Here is a 14,269-nt window from a genome sequence, read left to right as displayed (position 1 = left end):
TTAATAAAGATTAGGGGCTGTCTTTAGTGATCATAAGACTCTAAAGTTGAAAAATCGGATAAAATGGGTACAAGTGAAGGTTAGTCACAAAGTTTTTACAGTCACTAGGGCACAAGATAAAGGCTCTACAATCATTGTCAGAGATCAAGGCAGCTGGGTTACAGTTCAGACACATAATGATCAAATGGTCAAATGCCAAGTACAGGGAGAGAGTTCCGAAAACTTCAAGAGAAAATCAATGGGGTATGTACAAAGGTATCCCAATAAGATTAAGTTCTGATATATTATCAGAAACCATGGAGGCAAGAAGGCAGTGGAACAAAGTATTTTCAATGCTGAAAGGAAACAATTGCCAACCAAGAATTATATCTGGCAAGGGAAGAGGGAGAGATTAAGACATTCCCAGATAGATAAAAGCTGAGGGAATTCATTACCACTATACCTGACCTATAAGCAATGCTAAGGGAGTACTTCCAACGCAAGGGAAAGGACACTAGACAGTGGATCGAAGTGGCATAAAGAAATAAAGAACTCCTGTAAAGGTAACCATATGGATAATCCTAAATGCCAGTAAAATTGTATTATATTTTTTGATATGTAACACCACTTCTTAGGGTGCTAAAATACAAATGCATAAAAAGTAATGATAAATCCATGGTTTGGGAATACAATGCACAAAGATATAATTTTTTACAGTACAGAAAAGGTGGGGGCAGGGGGCATAAAAACAGTGTAAGTGTATGCTGTTGATGTTAAGTTGGTATCAAATAAAACATGATGTATATTGGGGATGTTAAATTTTAACCCCATGATAACCAGAAAGAAAATATATGAAAAATATATTCAGAAAGAAATAAGAAGGGACTGAAATGGTACAATACAAAAAAATCAAATGAATATGAAAGAAGACATTAATGGAAGAATTGAGGGTCAAAAAGGCAAAGGCATAAGACTTACAAAAAGCAAATAGCAAAATGGTAGAAGAAAGTCCTATTATTAGTAGTGACTTTAAATATAAATGGCTTAAACTCTCCAGTCAAAAGGCTGGTATTATTTACAAGAAACTCACCTAAATTCAAAGACGTAAGTATGTAGGAAGTGAAAGGATGAGAAAAACATATCATGCAAGCAGTAACCAAAAGAAAGTTGGGGTAGCTATATTACTATCAGATAAATAGACTTTAAGTCAAAAACTGTTATGAGGGACAATGAATAATTATATACTGATAAAGGGGTCAATTCAACAAGAAGATGTAGCAATTATAAATATATATTCACCTAACAGTAGCATCCCAAAAAATATGAAGCCAATATTGACACATTTGAAGGAGAAATAAACAGTTCTAAATTAATAGTAGGAGACTTCAACACACCATTTTCATTAATAGATAGAACATCTAGATAGAAGGTCAAAAAGGAAATAGAAGACTTGAATGATACTTTAAACCAACTAGATCTAACAAACATATGTAGCACATTTCACCCAACAGCAGCAGGATACACATTCTTCTCTAGTGCACGAGTCATTCTCCAGGGAAGACCATATGTATTCACAAAACAAGTCTCAATATATTCAAAAATATTGGAATCATATTATGTATCTTCTCGGACCACAATGGAATGAAGCTAGAAATCAATAACAGAGGAAGAAATGGAAAAGTCACAAATATGTAGAAATTAAACCAATGGGTCAAACTAGAAATGACAAAGGAAATTAAGAAATACCTGGAGGCAAATGAAAATGAAAACACACCATACTCAAATTTATGGGATGCAGCAAAGGCAGTGCTGAGAAGGAAATTTATAACTCTAAATGCTGACATTAAAAAAGAAGGAACATCTCAATCAGAGACCCAACCTCAAAACTGGAGTATGTAGAAAAAGAAGAGCAAATTAAACTCAAAGCAGGCACAAGGAAAGAAATAAAGACTAGAGCAGAGATAAATGAAATAGAGAATAAAATAACAGAGAGAATGAACAAAACCAAAAGTTGGTTCTTCAAAAGGATCAATAAAACTGACAAACCTTTAGCTAGCCTGACAAAGAAAAAAGATAGAGGACCCAAATAACTAAATTCAGAAATGAAAAAGGGGACATTATAACCAACCCCACTGAACTAAAAGGATTATAAGAGATTACTATGAACAACTGTACACCAACAAATTAGATCACGTAGACAAAGTGGACAAATTCCTAGAATCACACAAACTGCCTATACTGACCCAAGAAGATCACAACAAAACAATAACAAGTAAAGAGATTGAGTCAGTAATCAAATACCCCTCCCCAAATAAAAGCCCAGGATCCAATGGCTTTACAGATGAATTCTACCAAACAGTTCAAGAATTAACACTAATCCTGCTCAAACTCTTCCAAAAAGGAGGGAAAACTAACTCATTCTCTGAAGCCAACATCACCCTTATGCCAAATCCAAATAAAGTTACCACAGGAAAATAAAATTACAGACCAATATCCTTTTGAATAAAGATGTAAATATCCTCAACAAAATACTAGCAAACCAAATCCAGCAGCACATTAAAAGAATTATATACCATGATCCCAGGGGTTTTTGGGGGTATGCAAGGGTGGATCAACATAAGAAAATCAATTAATGCAATATATCACAACAACAGAATGAAAGGAGAAAACCACATGATCATCACAATTGAATCAGAAAAGGCATTTTGACAAAATCCAGCACGCTTTCTTTATAAAAACCCTTAGAAAATAGGAATAGAAGGAACCTTCTTCAACATGATAAAGGGGATGTATGAAAAACCCACCACTAACATCATACTTAATGGTGAAATACTGAAAACCTTCCCTCTAAGATCAAGAGCAATACAAGGATGCCCCCTGTCATCACTGTTAGTCAACACTGCACTGGAAGTTCTAGCTAGAGAACTTAGGCAACAGAAAGAAACAAAGTCATCCAAATTGGAAACAAAGAAGTGAAATGTTTCCTATTTGCAGACGACAATATCATATACAGAAAATCCTAAAATATCCTCAAAAAGGCTACTAGAACTAATAAATGAATTCAGCAAAGTGGCAGCGTCCAAGATCAACCTGAAAATATCAGTAGTGTTTCTATACACTAGCAATGAATAATCTGAAGAAAAATCAAGAAAAATATTCCATTTACAATAGCAACAAAAATAATCAAATAACTAGGAATAAACTTAACCAAGAATATAAAGGGCCTATACTCAGAAAACCTCAAAACAGTGCTAAAATAAATCAAAGAAGACCTAAATAAATGTAAGTACATTCCATGTTCATGGATTGGAAGATGACATATTGTTAAGATGTCAATTTTACCCAATGCAATTTACAGATTCAATGCAATCTCTCTCAAAATTCCAACAGCCTTCTTTGCAGAACTGGAAAAGCCAATCATCAAATTTATATGGAAGGGGCCCCTAATAGCCAAATCCATCTTGAAAAAGAAGAATGAAGTTGAAGGACTCACACTTCCTGATCTTAAAATTTATTACAAAGCCACAGTAATCAAAATAGCATGGTACCATCACAAGGACAGACACATAGACCAATGGAATCGAATTGAGCACTCAGGATTCAACACTCATTTATGGCCAACTGATTTTCAGCAAGGGGTCAAAGACCAGTCATTGGAGAAAGAATAGTCTCTTCAACAATTGGTGTTGGGAAAAAATGGTTCTCTATTTACAAAACAAACAAACAAACAAAAACAACAAAAAAACACCCCTACCTCATACCTTATACAAAAATCAGCTCAATGGATCAAAGACGTAAATATGAGCCAGAATTATCGAAATCCTAGAAGAAAACATAGGGACGCATCTTCAAGACCTTGTGTTAGGCAGTGGTTCCTTACACTATACACCCAAAGCACAAGCAATAAAGGAAAAAATAGATAAATGGGACTGCACTAAAATTAAAAACTTTCATGCCTCAAAAGACTTTATCATAAAAGTAAAACAACAACCTACTAAATGGGAGAAACTATTTGGAAATCACATATTTGAAAAAGGTTTAATATCCAGACTATATAAAGAAATCCTACAATTTAACAACAAAAAGACATACAACCCAATTTTTAAAAATGGGCAAAAGACTTGAATAGACGTCTCTCCAAAGAAGATATACAGATGGCCAAAATGCATATGAAAAGATGCTCGTCATCACTAGCATCAGGGAAATGCAAAACCACAATGGGATACCATTTCACACCCCATAGAAAGGCTGTTATTTTTTAAAATGGAAAATAACAAGAGTTGGAGAGGATATGGAGAAATAGGGACACCCATTTATCGCTGGTAGCAATGTAAAATGGTACAGCCACTGCGTAAGACAGTTTGGTGGTTCATCAGAGAAAGCTAAGTATAGAACTAATATATGACTTGGCAATCCCACTACTAGGTAAAGAATTAAAAACAAGGACTCAAACAGATAATTGCATACCCATGTTCATAGCAGCATTATTCACAATTGCCAAAAGATTGAAGCAACCCAAGTGTCCAACAGCTTGAAGAATGGATAAACAAAATGTGGTATATACATACAAATGCATATTATTCAACCATAAAAAGGAATGAAGTTCTGATACATGCGACAAGATGGATGAAACTTGAAGACATCATGTTGAGTGAAATAAGCCAGATGCAAAAGAACAATTATTGTATGATCTCATTGATATGAAATAATTAGAATACACAAACTCATAGAGTCAGAAACTAGAATACAAGTTACCAGGGGCCAGAGTAGAGCTAGGGAATAGTGAGTTAATGCTTAACTTGTACAGAGTTTCTATTTGTGTTGATGGAAAATTTTTAATAATGGATGGTGGTGTTGGTAGCACAACATTGTAAATTTAATTAACAGAACCAAATTATATTTTTAAATGTGGCTAAAAGGAGAAATTTTAGGTTGTATATATGTTATAAGAATAAATTTAAAAAAAAAGGACTGAGGAACATAAACAGTGAACCCTAATGTAAACCATGGACTATAGTTAATAGTCCAAATATAAAAATGTCCCTTTATAAAATGTAACAAATATACCACACTTATGCAAAGTGTTTATAATAGGGTGGTATATGGGGACTTTATATTTTACACATGATTTTTCTGTAAACCTACAACTTCTCTATTAAAAGTAAAGAAATGAAAAAGACATTACTGTCAGCCTTACAGGAAAAAGAAGAATTATGAAGAAATACCATGGATAATTATATACCAGTAAATTAGGTAACTTAGTTTATACCAACAAATTCCTAGAAAGGCACAAACTACTGAAACGGACTCAAGATGAAATAGAACATTGAACAGACCTATAACAAATAAAGTAATAAAAAAAACTACCTACGAGGAAAATCCCAGGCAATGATGGTTTCACTATTGAAGTCTACCAAACATTTAAAGAAGAATTAATGTCAATTATTCACATGCTCTTCCAAAAAATAAAAAAGGAAGTAACAAAAAATAAAAAAGGAAATATTTTTTATATCAAAATCAGACAAAATCATCAGAAGGAAACTAAAGACCAGTATCCCTTATGAAGATCTACACAAAAATCTTCAACAAAATACCAGCAAACTGAATCCAGTAACATATAAAAGGACTAAACACCATGATCAAGTTGGGTTTATCCCAAGCAGGAATGCAATGTTGTTTTAACATATGACAGTCCATAAATGTAATATATCATATTACTATAATAAAAATATGAAACCACATGATCATCTCAATTGACACAGAAAAAAAAACATTTGGCAAAATCCAATAATACATTAGCAGCATAAAATGTATTGAGTGATTTTCCATTTCTTTCTCTTGTTTAGACTATTGCATATAAGATGGAGATCATTTGTTAAAGGTTTGGCAAATTGGCTTTTAAAATTTCCTGGATCTGATGATTACCCCATTTTCCAGATAAAGTTCTCAAGGTTCACAGAGAAGAAGGTGCAACCCCAAGTTACCTAGTTAGTGGCAGAGCCAGGGTTACACTTCCGAACCCTTGAAACCTTTCTCTACACACACCCTCACAATGAATGAGTGAATAAAAAAATAACTGTTCTGTCTCATAGGCCACTATACTTGAATGTCAGTATTTTTTGAACTTTTTATTTAGAAATAGTTTTAAATTTATAGAAAAGTTGCAATAACAATACAAAGAATCCTTGTATTTCCTTTACTCAGATTCACCAGTGATTAACATTTACACCATTTGCTTTATCATTTTTTCTCTTTTCTTGAACCATTTGAGAGTAGATTAGGTTGCATACATCATACCCTTTTACCTCTAGGATCTAAATACTTCTTTGTGTATTTCCTTTGAATAAGGATGTTCTCTTATAAAACCAGAGTACAGTTACCAAATTCAGGAAATGTAGCATTGATACCATATTAGTATATCATCAATGGTATATATTCCAGTTTTCCCATTTGTCCAATTGATGTCCCTTATGGCAAGTATTTTCCCAGTCCAGAATCCAATCCAATATCGTACATTGATTTAGTTGTCATGTCTCTTCAGTTTCTTTATCCCAAAACAGTTCTTCCATCTTTATTTTTTATGACATTAGCATTTTGAAGAGTGAAGACCACAGTTGATTGGGTCACATCTCCATGGAAACACTGAACCAATAGGTTCCAACGTAATCAACACTAATACGTCTGCCCCCACAAAACTGCATCAAAGATAATGGTGTTCTGGGGGACATAATACATCCAAATGGCACAGCTTACAAGCTGACAGTTTTGAGGCTGTAAAAATGTTAACATCAAGGCATCATCAAGATGATACCTTCTTCCTGGAGACAGGCTGCTGGCCATTGGGGACTCCTCTGTCACATGGCGAGGCACATGACAGCGTCTCCTGGTCTCTCCGTTCTCTTTGGGTTTCAGCTTCTGGCTTCAGTGGCTTCCTCTCTGTGCCTTTCTCTCTCAACTTCTGTGTCTTTCTCTCTGTCTTCTTTCTCTGAATTTCCTCCTCTTATAAAATAGGACTCTGATAAGAGGATTAAGACCCATCCGAGGCCCGCCTCGGCTGAAATAACCTAATCAAAATGTCCCAACCACAGTAGATTTACACCACAAGAGTGGAATAGCTTTAAGAATATGATATTTTCTGGGGTCTATTCACCTTGAAACACAGTGCACACGCTAGGATGCACATAACATCCGTTTGTCTCCTTGATGGTGGTGTTACCTTTGATTAAGGTGGCATCTCAAATTTATCCACTGTAAAATTACTATCTTTCTCTCTGTAATTAATAATGATTTGTGAGGAGTTTCTTTGAGCCTATCCACAAGTTTTAGCATCCGCTGATGATGTTTGCCTGAATCCGTTATTACTATAATGGATGCAAAATGTTGATTTTCTAACTCCATAATTTTATTTGTATTTTGGCATTATTTTGTTGAGGATTTTGTAATTATATTCATAAGGGATACTGATTGTTGTTGTTTTAAACCATCTTGTTTTATGATGATTTGTTACTCAGCAATAGGTAAGTGGAAAAAGAGATGAGGGAAAGGTTAACCAAAAATGACATCGAAGTATCCAACTGGCTTAAGTAATTGTATGATGTTTTTAGTTGGTTAGGAAATTTGGGATGGAGAATATAATGAGTTGGGAGGGGACAGGATTTGAGAAAAAGAACAAGAGCCTTCCTTTGGCCACGTTAAGTCTGTGCTGCCATGAATCAGTCATGGGACAGCTGGACAAATTGTGCTGGTATCCAGGCAAGAGTAAGGCTGGAGATACAAACACAAAAGTCATCAGCCGCTCGGTGGTACTGGGGTGATAGAGCTGGTGGGATAGGTCAGGGAGTAGAGGTCTTTGAATGGGATCTTGGAAAACAAGCTCTCACAGGAGGTGGCTTTGGTTGATTTCAAAAGGAGCAACCAGGGGGACAGAGGTCTGAGAATGACTGGGACAAAAGATCACTGCAGATGAAGAGGTCAGGGACTTCAAAGATCACGATATTGGACAGTCATCCATTGGTATGCTAAAGCCCTGAGAAAGAGTTCAGAAGTTCATATAGATAAAAGAATTATGGGTGAAAACCAGAAATTTAGGAGACTGCAAGGGAGAAGTGAGGAAGTTACCAACTTGATTCTTTCCTTCCTCAATGTGTCACATCTCCCCCACACAGAGTCACCCATAAAGTGAGTTATGCTCTTGCAACCTAAATTGTGAGAGAAATACTAAGTTTAACCAGGACAAGAGGAAAGAAGAATGCTTTGAAAGGTCTAGGCACCCGGAAGACACAAGAGGCACAGGAGAAGTGAGCGAAAGAGAGTAAAACGCAGATGGGGGGAAAGTCAGAATGGAGACATGGTCCCCAGCTGCCGGGATGGGTGTGGGGACGATGGAAGGGGGAGCTGAGATACTGTACATGAGTGAAAGGGTTAAGAGCGGGGATGAGGGAGGGGCAGGACTGGAGAGTGTGAGACGAGCAGGAACACCTGGTCTTCATTAAGCAGTTCTAGCCTGTCAGCTGGAAGGACAGATTGACACCCAGAGTTGGATATTGAAGTGCAGATAATGCAGGTGGAGAGTTCCAGCAGATGACAATATCCTGAGTGCGCCCCGGGCAGCTAAAGGGAGGAGGTCATTTGAAGTGAGTAGCGAGAGGGATAACTCATTATCGACCTGGATTTAATTCTCCTTGGGGTGTGGGGAAAGTCTATAATACAGGTTTATATACCTGGCGTCAAATTCTAGGGAGGTTGATATTTTGCAGAATGGTAAGGAAGAAACATTTGAGAATGCACTATGTGGTGGAAGGAGGGATTTTAACCCAGCTTCTATCTCAGAGGTAGGAGAAAGGAGAAAGAAGGGGGAAATTCCACTTGAGAAAACTGCAAGGGAGGGAGGCAGAGCTGTTTCAAGGAATAGTCAGGTTTTACACTTGCACAGCCCTCTCAGACAGTGCTTCTCAAACTTGAATTTGCTTTTAAGTCTCCTGGGATCTGTTAAAATACAGATTCTGAATCTGTGGGTCTGGGGTGGGCCCAGAGAGCCTGCATTTCTAACAAGCTCCCTGGTGATGCCGGAGCTTTGGGGCGACAGACCACACACTATTGTACATCTTAATAGGAGTAATCACATTATACAGTTATCCATGTATTTCCATGACTTGTTGATGGTTCTGTCCCTTCTAGGCTCTCAGTTCCCTAAAGCCATGTTTTCTTTAGACCTGAGACCACAGAGCCCAACGATAACTTTTTAATGAGGCAGGTGCTCTAATATTATAAATGATTACATTAATAATATGACCATTTACTTGTGCATGTGTGACTGTTCTACTGCATATGTCCTGCATAGAATTTTGCACACATATCTTGTTCCTGGCTAGACCTCATCAACTCAGGCTCACCGAGCTGTCTTCATTTTCAGGTAGCTCCACCTGTGGGAGAGGCAGTGGCAATAGCTGGTCTCGTCCAGGTAGGATTATCTGAGGTGATTCTGCCACCTCCTCCTTCATTAAATCTTTTGGCCCATAATTTGACAGCCTTCTGCTGATGTTGGCTGTATTGATGCATTTGCTGAACTAGATCAGGAAATAGACAGGAAAAACTTTAACTTGAACCAGAAACCAGGGGGTTGAGAACTGGAAAGGACCAGAATATGGTCTGAGGGAAAAGAATGTGATGAGCTGTTAACAAAAAAGGGCAGCTATCAGCTGAACATTGGAATCACCTGAGGAACTTAAAATACATATGTACCCATGCTGGGTCCCACCCTCAGAGAATTTGATTTAATTGCTTTGGATTTTGGACTGGGAATTTGGGTTTTTAAAAACTTCCCAGATTTTTCCAATGTGAATCCAAGATTGAGAGCAACTGTCCTAGAACAAATATTTAAATGTGAAAACAAAACTTTAAAACTATTCACGGTAGAGGAGTTTTCTTTCTCTGCAGTTTGGAAGTGTAGGCACGACTTGCATGAGAAAGTGTCCATAACTCATAAAAGGAATAATTGATAAATTGTAATTCATAATTGTTAAAAAAATTCAAATTCAAATTATCACAAATTAAAGACAAAGAGTCATATGGGAGAAAACACTGGCTACACATATCACCAAGTGCTAACTTCTCTAATACATAAAAATCTTGTAATAGTTCATAAGAAAAAGACCAACACTCCAATAGAAAAGTGGTCAACAAACATAGACAAGAAATTCACATAAAATGAAAATACGAGTATCTTTTCAAAATAAGAAAACAACTGTTTTGAGTTTATCTTGTTTGTAGTACGGGAAATGGATCCTACTGTATATTGAATGTTTTGTCTTTCACACTAATTGGAGATGCCACATTTATCAGTTTTAAGCTTTTGTATGAAACCATTTGTATTTCTAGATTTTCTTTCTGCTCCACTGGTCTATGTAAAATGCCTGTAACACACTATTTTAATAATTTGAGTGTTATAAAATATTTTATATGTGGTCATTATTTCCCTTTTGGCAGAAAGTTTGCATCTATTCTTAATTGCTTAGTGTAACAATTATAACAATATAAACTTTAGAATCAGCCTGCTATTTCCCACATGAAAAAATAAAATGTGGGTGTTTTATTGGGATCGTGTAAAAATAAGAAATGTATTCAGAGAGAATTAATATCTTTTTAAAGTTAAGCCTACTTATCTAAGAATATGTAATGTTTTTATTTGTTCTAATTTTATTTTATGTTATTCAGGACTGTTTTCAACTTTTATTTCACATAGGGCTTATATAATTCTTTTTTCTTATTGTTATTTCCAGCTCTTTTACTCCTTTAAATATTAATAACAAAAATTTCCCAAAGTTTAAAAAAACCTTTGAAACATATACAGTTTCATATTTACATTTCACATGAGTACAAGTTCCAATATCATACAAATATTGCTATGTCAGAAAAACAGTGGAGGGGCATTGTGATGGTTGGGTTCAAGTGTCAACTTGGCCAGGTGATGGTGCCCAGTTGTCTGGTCAGGAAAACACTGGCCTAACCGTTACTGCAAGGATATTTCATGACTGGTTAATAAACTAGAAGTCTGGTTTATTAAATCATCAGTCAATTTTTGATTGCATCTGTGGCTGATTACATCAGTGAAGGGCGTGTCTTCCACAATGAGAGGATTCAATCAGCTGGATTTAATCCAATCAGTTGAAGACTTTTAAGGGAGAAGAGAGAAAACTTTCACTGCTTCTTCAGTCAGGGTGTCCTGGGAGCTTCATCGAAGACCTTCATCAGAGTTGACAGCTCAGGGCCTGCCCTGCAGAATTTGGACTTGTGCTTCCCCACAGCTGCATGAGACACTTTTATGAAATCTCGTATTTACAGATATCTCCTGTTGGTTCTGTTTCCTACTAATAGAGGCATGATGTAAATCATCGCCTCTTGGATATAAAGGGTAGTGGACATGTCCTAATTCTCCAACTACCTTTGTTGTTATCCTAATACATAAACTTTCAGACACCTAAGAGGTTGGAAGACTTTACAGAACATGACCTTCGACACCTTCTGTTTTGTTTGATCTTCTTATTTCAAAATATACTGCATTTCAAATCTCTTTATAATTTCATCCATAGCTAAGCTACCGTTATTCTGTCATTATTCTAAATAATCAAAATATTAGCCCTGTGTACTGTTAATGTATGCACAGATCTAAAAAGCAGAAAGCTGTAGTCAAGTTATATAGGATATTATATTCAAACCCAGGAAATTCCCTAGTGCTTCATGAGCAATGTAAATTCTACTTAAAGAGAGGTGGCAACTCTTCAGTTTCCATGCTCTGGACTATTTTTTTTTAAAAAAAGACATTAAAAATGACTGAAAATAATTGATATTTTATAAATTAGTCAAGAAACCTAAGATAAATTCTAAATTATAGTTTTATGCCTATTTAAAAACACATAGGAAATTCTGTATATGCCTGTGATCAATTATTTTCAATGCACATCCCTTCAATTTTGATGACATGGTTTGTTCTAACAAGTCCTGTTTCAAGCTGAACATCAAAATGGGGAAACTCTTTGTGGATTTCCACCTGGCTTTCATGCCAGCCTTGTATACTGCTTCCTTGCTATTGATGATGGATGATTTTCACCTGTCTTTTATCACGTGAACAATTTTCAGCCCATAATGGTAGTAACTGTAAGCTGATGCAGCTGTGGTGACAGCTGTAAAACACCAAAGTAGCCGAAGATAAATGCTGTCAGCATAACTGAAAGTCAGAAGAAGCTGCCACCAAGATTAACTGGACTGCTGTGTTCACATTGCTGATGAATGTTGGATTTAACCTAGCAGTGGCATAACAAGGATTGAAATATTTAGCAAGTGTTTGCAGTGTTGGAAGAGTTCGATGTCCAATATTTAAAAAAAGGCAGCAATGAACATTACATCTCTTGAAATGATCATGTGAGTGGAACTGTAATGAGATCTTCATAGATCGAGCTAACATACAGGATACTGGTAAGTATTTTATCAGCAAGCCTGTTGCTGCTCAAAAATGAGTCCTTGCCCAACGTGTACCATCAGTCAGTAGACACCAGGATTTGGGGGAGAGAAAATTTTATTTAGCAAAGGTTAACCTCCTGAAGACAGGAGGGCAGTCCTTACACATCCGTCTTTCTTAACTGGAGAAACTTTCCGTGTTTTATAGTATTCAAACAAAGGCAGGCAGGCTTAGAATAATAAGCAAGACCGTTGTTTGAGATGAGTTGAGGTCAGAGAGCGATTACATATTTAGGCTACTGTGCATGTCAGGTGTGCTAACCTTGATTAGAACTGACTTGGTTCAGCAAGATAGTTTGGGAGCTTGAGGTATTTAGTTCTGGACTGACTTATATTAATCAATAAGATGCTATGTGCAAGGGCACTCAACTTTAGTCTTACAAAACAAGATAAGGGGATTCAGATGGGGCCAGCCACGTGTTGTCCTGTTACTGTACAGTTACAGGGTGCAGTTTCAAAGCATGGCGCCGGCAAAACTGCCTCTGCGTTTCAGTTCAGTGACTGATTTTTGCTATTATAATTATGCAAAGTTTTCTTCTAGGTTAACCTTTTTAATTGCACATTTTTTTGGCAGTTAAAGTCAACTAAGTGTGATCTAGCTGGAACTGTTAAAAAACAAGAACTTACCTGTGAGGTGTGTAGGCAGAGATTTCCAAGATCAGAGAAAAGAGAAATGGAAACTCTTGAGACTTAGCCAGGGAGGGAGCTGCTGGGAAAGTGGTGGTGCTGGTGAGGATGGATGGATATGAAAAACGGGTCGGGGTCTGCTACAAGTGGATCAAGAGCATTTCCCAGTTGCTAGCAATAAATCCATGCAACGAATCAGTCCAGCTAAAGCAAAAACTCCTAGTGCAATATTAAAATATTCTTCAATAATCAAACTGCCCCAAACTGGGGCCAAGCCAATTCTTGTCACAAGCCACATGTTTGGGATTGGCCAGGGGGGTTTCACACAGGCTGGCGGCACTTGCTTGGCCCCACCGGCAGCGCCCCCCTCCGGCCGCGGGACCGCCTTCCCCGCGCCCGGGCAGCGGCCTCGCGGGTCAGCCCCGGCCCTCGGCGGAGAAGCCCGGGCAGCAGGGAATCCTGCTTGAGCCGCTCCGCTCGCCACGCGCGAGGCCAGCACGGCCCTGCGGCCGCACCCGGGAACGCAGGCGGCGAGAGCTCAGTGGCCGGGGTACCGGCGATCCGTGTCCCCAAGTCCCAGCAATTCCCGGGAACCGCAGCCACCACCACCTCTATACTGCCCATCAAACCCCAGCAAGCTCCGCTTCTGTGTAATTCTTAAGACGTTGTTTGCCGATATGAAGCCCAGTGATTTATGCATGTTATTTTTTTAATGCATGTTAATTTATACTCTGTTACATTATTGAGTTTTCTTATTGTTTATAGTAGTTCCTCAGCTGATGATCTTGGATATTCCAGGTTTACAATTATATAATTTGACTAATGCTCAATTTTCCTCCTCTCCAATTTTTGTGCTTGTATTACATTCTCTTACCTATTTTCAATGGCAGGTACTTCCCATCCAGTATTAAATAGTAAGGGTGTTGGTTGGTATCCTTGATTTGTTTCTGCTTTTAGTGAGAATGTGTCTGGTGTTTGCATCAAATATGATGCTGGCTTTTGTTCTGAGGTAGATATTCTTTAACATGTTAAGAATCCATCTATTCTTACTTTATTGAGAATTTTTTAATCCCATGATAGATGTTGAATTTTGTTGAATGCTTTTGAGATTTGAGAATTGGTTGCAAGAGAAAGGAGATGGAGGCTGTAG

General features: G+C 37.3%; 1 pseudogene; it reads right to left on the bottom strand.

Annotated features, from left to right (window-relative positions):
• Positions 1-12,081: 12,081 nt before the first annotated feature.
• On the bottom strand, positions 12,082-13,819 carry LOC119521173 (annotated as a pseudogene).
• Between the last annotated feature and the right edge of the window lie 450 nt (positions 13,820-14,269).

Source organism: Choloepus didactylus, chromosome 27 (genome assembly GCF_015220235.1).
Source record: "Choloepus didactylus isolate mChoDid1 chromosome 27, mChoDid1.pri, whole genome shotgun sequence".
Taxonomy (NCBI): Eukaryota; Metazoa; Chordata; class Mammalia; order Pilosa; family Megalonychidae; genus Choloepus; species Choloepus didactylus.
This window is presented reverse-complemented; position numbering and strand designations above follow the sequence as displayed.